Source organism: Dendrobates tinctorius, unplaced genomic scaffold, assembly GCF_039654945.1.
Source record: "Dendrobates tinctorius isolate UK_male_01 unplaced genomic scaffold, ASM3965494v1 ptg000049l, whole genome shotgun sequence".
Lineage (NCBI taxonomy): Eukaryota > Metazoa > Chordata > Amphibia > Anura > Dendrobatidae > Dendrobates > Dendrobates tinctorius.
Genome location: NW_027361717.1, coordinates 4265596 through 4271595, shown reverse-complemented (window position 1 = coordinate 4271595; position 6000 = coordinate 4265596).

Here is a 6000-nt window from a genome sequence, read left to right as displayed (position 1 = left end):
TGTGGGGGTAAATATATGAGACAGTATGGTGAACAGGTGGGATGTTAGAGGAAACAGTACGAGGAGGGAGGGGAATAGTGTGAGGCGACAGTATATTGCAGACATTTTTATTTAGGAGCATTATAATGACACTTCTATCTTTAAGGGCATCGTGTGAAGATTTGCTGCAGAAGACTGGAGAAGATGGAAGTCTGCTGAGACGAGATGTGGATGAGAAAACTCATCATGGGGTCTGGACAAGAAGAAGAAAAGGAGAACGACTGCAGAGACGACGTCATCTATAAGGTACCTGGATGTAAATGTTATTTGTGATACTGACTAATTCTCATGTTTTTATTTGTTAGGAACATTAAAGGGATGTCCAGGTTTGTGCTGAGTCTACAGTCATTCTTTGTGACTGCAGACGTCTGAATTCTCACAGTGCTCACTGAACGCTGTCAGGATTCTCTCGTGCCGGTAATTTACATACATGCGGTCACATGCTGACTAGACATGTGTGGCCTCACTCAATGAAAATGAACAGAGCGAGGCCGGGCACGTCTAGTCGGAATGTGGCCAGAAGTATATAAATCACATACTTGTGCTGACATGACTGTACATCGGCAAGGGAGAATCCTAAAAGTGTGCAGTGCATTCATTGTGAGAATTCAGAAGCTGCAATGTCAGGACTCCGCTCTGCAGGTTGCCGTAGTCATCACATGGACACTTCACTCATATGCGATTTTCATAGATGTGGTCTTGTGACAACGAGCTTCTCTTCCTGCTTTCAGTTTTTTACTGAACATTGAGAGCATTAGGGAGAGCAGCTCGTGGGTACATGGCTAAGTGTGTAAGTCACATATGTACTTTTTTTTTGGGGGGGGGGGGCGCCGAACCAAATTCTTGCCCCGGGTGCCAGAAAGCCTAGATACGCCTCTGACGTGTGCACATACCCATATGATGACCCATGTGAGTACCCCAAAATGCACTGGGATTCTCAAACAAATGTCATTGGAAGTAAAAAAAAAAAAAAAAAGACAAGCAGACAGGAAGTTAGAATAGGGAGGGAATGGTGGAATTTTTTTTTTAATTCGTTTATTAAACAACAACAAACAGATGTACACATTTTGTAAATAGCCAATGCAATGTATACGCGATCATCATAATATCTGTCAGGCTGTGTGCCCACGATGCGATTTTTAAGCATTTTTGCCGCGATTTTCGGTGCGAAAACGCTGCGAAAACGTTTAAAAATCGTGTCCAGAACGCCCCCCATGCATTCCTATGGCATTCCGCACATGCTGTGCTAATGCTGCGCTTTTTTCCGCGGCGGAATCGCATCGCGGAAAAAATCACAGCATGCTCATTCTTTTGTGCGGAATCGCAAAGAATTGCCTCGATTCCGCACCCATAGGAATGCATGAGAATCGCTTACTTCCCGCATGTGGCTATGCCCACCATGCGGGAAGTTAAGCGTCTCATGTGCGGTTGGTACCCACGGTGTGGAGGAGAGGAGACTGTCCTCCAGGCCCTGGGTACCATACCCCTGTAAAAAAAGAATAAAAAATAATAATCGGGGTATATTTACCTTCCGGTGTCCCGCGCTGCATTCCCGGCCTAAGCGTTCCCAGTAATGCCTTGCGGCAAGGTCCTGTGATGACGTAGTCGCGCGTGACTCTAGCGGTCTCATGAGATCGCTATAGCAACGCGAGACCAACGTCATCACAGGTCTCACAAGGCATCGCTGGGATCGCTGAGGCCCGGGATGGCAGCGCGGGACGTCAGAAGGTAAATATACCCCGATTTTTTTATTTTTTTTATCATTTTTAACATTCTATCTTTTACTATTGATGCCGCATAGGCGGCCTCAATAGTAAAATCCTGGTCACACTCGTCAAACACTATGTATGACGAGTGTGACCAACCTGTCAATCACTTTCCAAGCGATGCTTCAAATCGCTTGGAAAGTGCTTGAGAAAATCGCGGCAAAATCGCGGTGAAATCGCACTGAAAAAAACGTGCGATTTCTGGGAAGGAGTCCGGTTTTCACTGTTCGTTTTAAAACGCTACGTGGGCCCATAGCCTAAAGGGAGAAAATCAACAAGTTTGCATATTGAGTCATTTGTACAGATCTCAGTTTCACAGGTCCTCACTCTCTTGCGAGGCCTATGGATAATCTAGGAGTAGTTACAAGAACCCGTTATTCATCTATACTAATGTTTGGCTATGCATATCCCAGAATGATACATTACAACCAACATATCTAACATAATGCAAAAAACTATTACTCCTACCCTGCTGCCAAAGCACCCTCCATAGCACTGAGGACATTATAAACCTATAAAGCATATGTCAATATATTCTTCACTACAGCTATTATGCTAATAACAGACCACTATCTGCGCGTTGTTATAGTAATGGGAGATGTATACCATACATCCTAAATTTTATTAAACTTCCCCAAGCAACCCCTATTCTGGTACAGCGTCCGCTCGTAAGGTATAATTGAATTTAATAGTTCAATCCAAGCTCGAAGAGAAGGATGTTGATTACCCATCCAGTGTAAGGCCAATATTTTCCTGGCTAAAAAAAGTGTCTCCCGCAAGAAAATTCTGATGTGGTGTCCCCGTATCTCTTCCTCCAGCACATCAAACAGACATTCCAATGGAGTGAGAGGAACAGGAGTACCTATGAGGGAGGTTAACAACGAGGTCGCCTCGCTCCAAAAAGATAGAATAGTTGGGCATCCCCACACCATACGTATAAAATCCACCATACGTATAAAATCCGCATCCATTGTATGACATCTTAAACATTCTGAGGATTGGGACCACCCCATCCTAATTAGCCGTATTGGGGTCAGATATGACTGGTGCACTATATACATTTGAGTCATTTTATTATTGGCTGATGGAGGCAGCCCGGTTGGAGAACCAAGGAGCTCCTCCCAATCTTCATTTTGGATATCTGGAACTAGAGACCTCCACCTCTCCCTTACTGACGATAAAGCCGAGTCTGAGCCTGCGGACAACATATAAGTATATAAGGTAGTAATAAGACCCTGGGGGCCTTGTGATTTGAGAATCCCTATCAAAGGAAAGGACGATATTGCTTGCTTGTTACGCAAGTGTGATTGAATTGATGTTCTAAGCTGTAGTGCTCTGTCTGAGGTCGGGTTTATTTTTTTTTTCATAGACAGCACTTGGACAAATATTACAGTTGTGTGAACATGGCCTGACAATACTTGTTGCAATGAAGTTTATTGTAACAAGTAATAGCAGTTGATCAAGCAATAAATTGGGTTGGAAAAACGTTTTTCTCCCACCTCTACTCCACATGCAAAGATTCACATCACATATGGGCAGGAGCTGACAGGAGGGGGTGGGAATCCTTATTGCAGTCTTTGGAGTGGATGTGATAAGCCACAGATCACAGGGTGAGCACTATGGGGGGACTTAACCCTTACCTCTCCTGCACAGGACATACAACAGTACAAGCTGGGAGCAAAGAGGGAGGTAAGCGTTAACTCTCACATACAGAGGTGAGGCGGAAGAGCAGCCAGTGTCAGAGGGCGGCATAGAAGCATTCAGGGGTCCAAATGTGGCCTGCGGACCACAGCTTGCCCAGGCCTGGCCTAGACTAACATGGATTGATTTTCTATACTTCATATCAAATATCGAGTGGCACAACAAGTATATGAGCAAAGGAAGAATATGTTACCTTTGTGTCGCTGTCTTATGTGCTTGAACAGGTGCTTATGAGCTCCAGCCTCCTAGCCCCGGCGCGCGCATTTCTCCCAGTTTCTTCAGTCACTGTATACTATGTACAGAGCTCCTGTGTGTAATGGCACTTATAGTAATGTTACTATTGTGGTTTTTCTTATCGATAATCAGTATTGTAGTATTCGGTCACTGTGGTGGTAATATGTTGTCTGGTCATGGTGCAGTGGTATTTCTCCATTGTACATGGTATTATTCAGTCACTATGTGGTGGTAATATGTAGTCTGGCCATGGTGTGGTGGTATTTCTCTATTGTACATGGTATTATTCAGTCACTATGTGGTGGTAATATGTAGTCTGGCCATGGTGTGGTGGTATTTCTCCATTGTACATGGTATTATTCAGTCACTATGTGGTGGTAATATGTGGTCTGGTCATGGTGCGGCGGTATTTGTTCCCTGTATGTGTATGTGTTCATTTTAAAAAATATATGTGACTCATTCCCCTAAAGAAAAATAAATAAAAATATATCTAAAAAGAGTATTGGGCATTTTAAGAAATCTTTAATAGGTTAGAGTAGGGTGCTGCCAAAAGAGTCTAACTTTTCTTGGTGGCAGGTTAAAAAATCTTTTAGCCAAAACAAAAGCTGATGGCTATGTATGTGATCTGGTATTCAATGGGAACTTTTAATGTATGATTGTTGAAGATGTCATGCAGAAGTGGAGTTTTTCCAAGAGTGGGCGGTGGGACTGTGGAAGGTTCGAGAAGTGGAGATGGAGCTGGGGTGGAGGTGGAGCTGGAGCGGCCCTGAGATTCTTGGTGGCAGCCCTATATATACACGGTGGGCCATTTATATGGATACACCTAAATAAAATGCGAATGGTTGGTGAAATCAACTTCCTGTTTGTGGCACATTAGTATATGGGAGGGGGGAAACTTTTCAAGATGGGTGGTGAGCATGGCGGCTATTTTGAAGTTGGCCATTTTGGATCCAACTTTATTTTTTTCAATGGGAAGAGGGTCACGTGAAACACCAAACTTATTGAGAATTTCACAAGAAAAACAATGGTGTGCTTGGTTTTAACGTAACTTTATTCTTTCATGAGTTATTTACAAGTTTATGACCACTTATAAAATGTGTTCAAAGTGCTGCCCATTGTGTTGGATTGTCAATGCAACTCTCTTCTCCCACTCTTGACACACTGATAGCAACACCACTGGTTGTTTGGATATGCACTTCAGCACTTTAATAGTCACTAATTGTGAATGTATTATGATCATATTTTTAAATGATTATTTGTAACTGATTCACTAATGAGAAATGTATGTGCACCCTATAAAACTACTATATGCTCACTGCTTGAGAAAGGATACTATATACGAAACGTTGCCACACCATTGGGCAATAAAGTCCACCCTTTTTCATTTTTTTTGTGCTGTTTTCCTTTTTTTCATTCTATTGTTGGTGACCACTGGGTCATTGGTTGGGAAAGCGTTGCACAACATTTGATGTAATATTTTGGTGCTGTTCCAATTTTTTTCTATATAGATATATATATATATATAGAGAGAGAGAGAGAGAGAGAGAGAGAGAACAGGTGCATTTATACAGAGACTTGATTACACACAGGGGGATTATAGTCATCATCATTAGTCATTTAGGACAACATTGGATCATTCAGAGATCCACAATGAACTTCTGGAGTGAGTTTGCTGCACTGAAAGTAAAGGGGCCAAATAATATTGCACGCCCCACTTTTCAGTTTTTGAATTTCCACAAAAATTTTAAATAACCAATAAATTTCGTTCAACTTCACAATTGTGTCCCACTTGTTGTTGATTCTACACCAAAAATTTACATTTGGTATCTTTATGCTTGAAGCATGATATGCGGGAAAAGGTTGAAAAGTTCCAGGGGGCCCAATACTTTCGCAAGGCACTGTATATATATACACACATACACGATACGCTGGAGAATCTCATGTTTAATACATATTCTGCTTTATTTCACGTGTTTCTTCTTGTTTCCACGTGTCCTTTGTGGTTTTGTTGCGCTTACTTTGAATCTACAATGTACACATTCCAATAAGAACAAGGAAAACCATTGCCTGAACAAAGGTGTCCAAACTTTAGACCGGTACTGGATACTAGTATCACTTATTTACATTAGAAAATAAAGTGTATAATGTAGTGCAAATTATAGACAACATTTGTATTTATTTTCTATGTGGCTATTGAATAAATGATGTAGAGAAAAATATCCATGTACCAAAAAAAAATTAAAAAAATAATACAACTGCC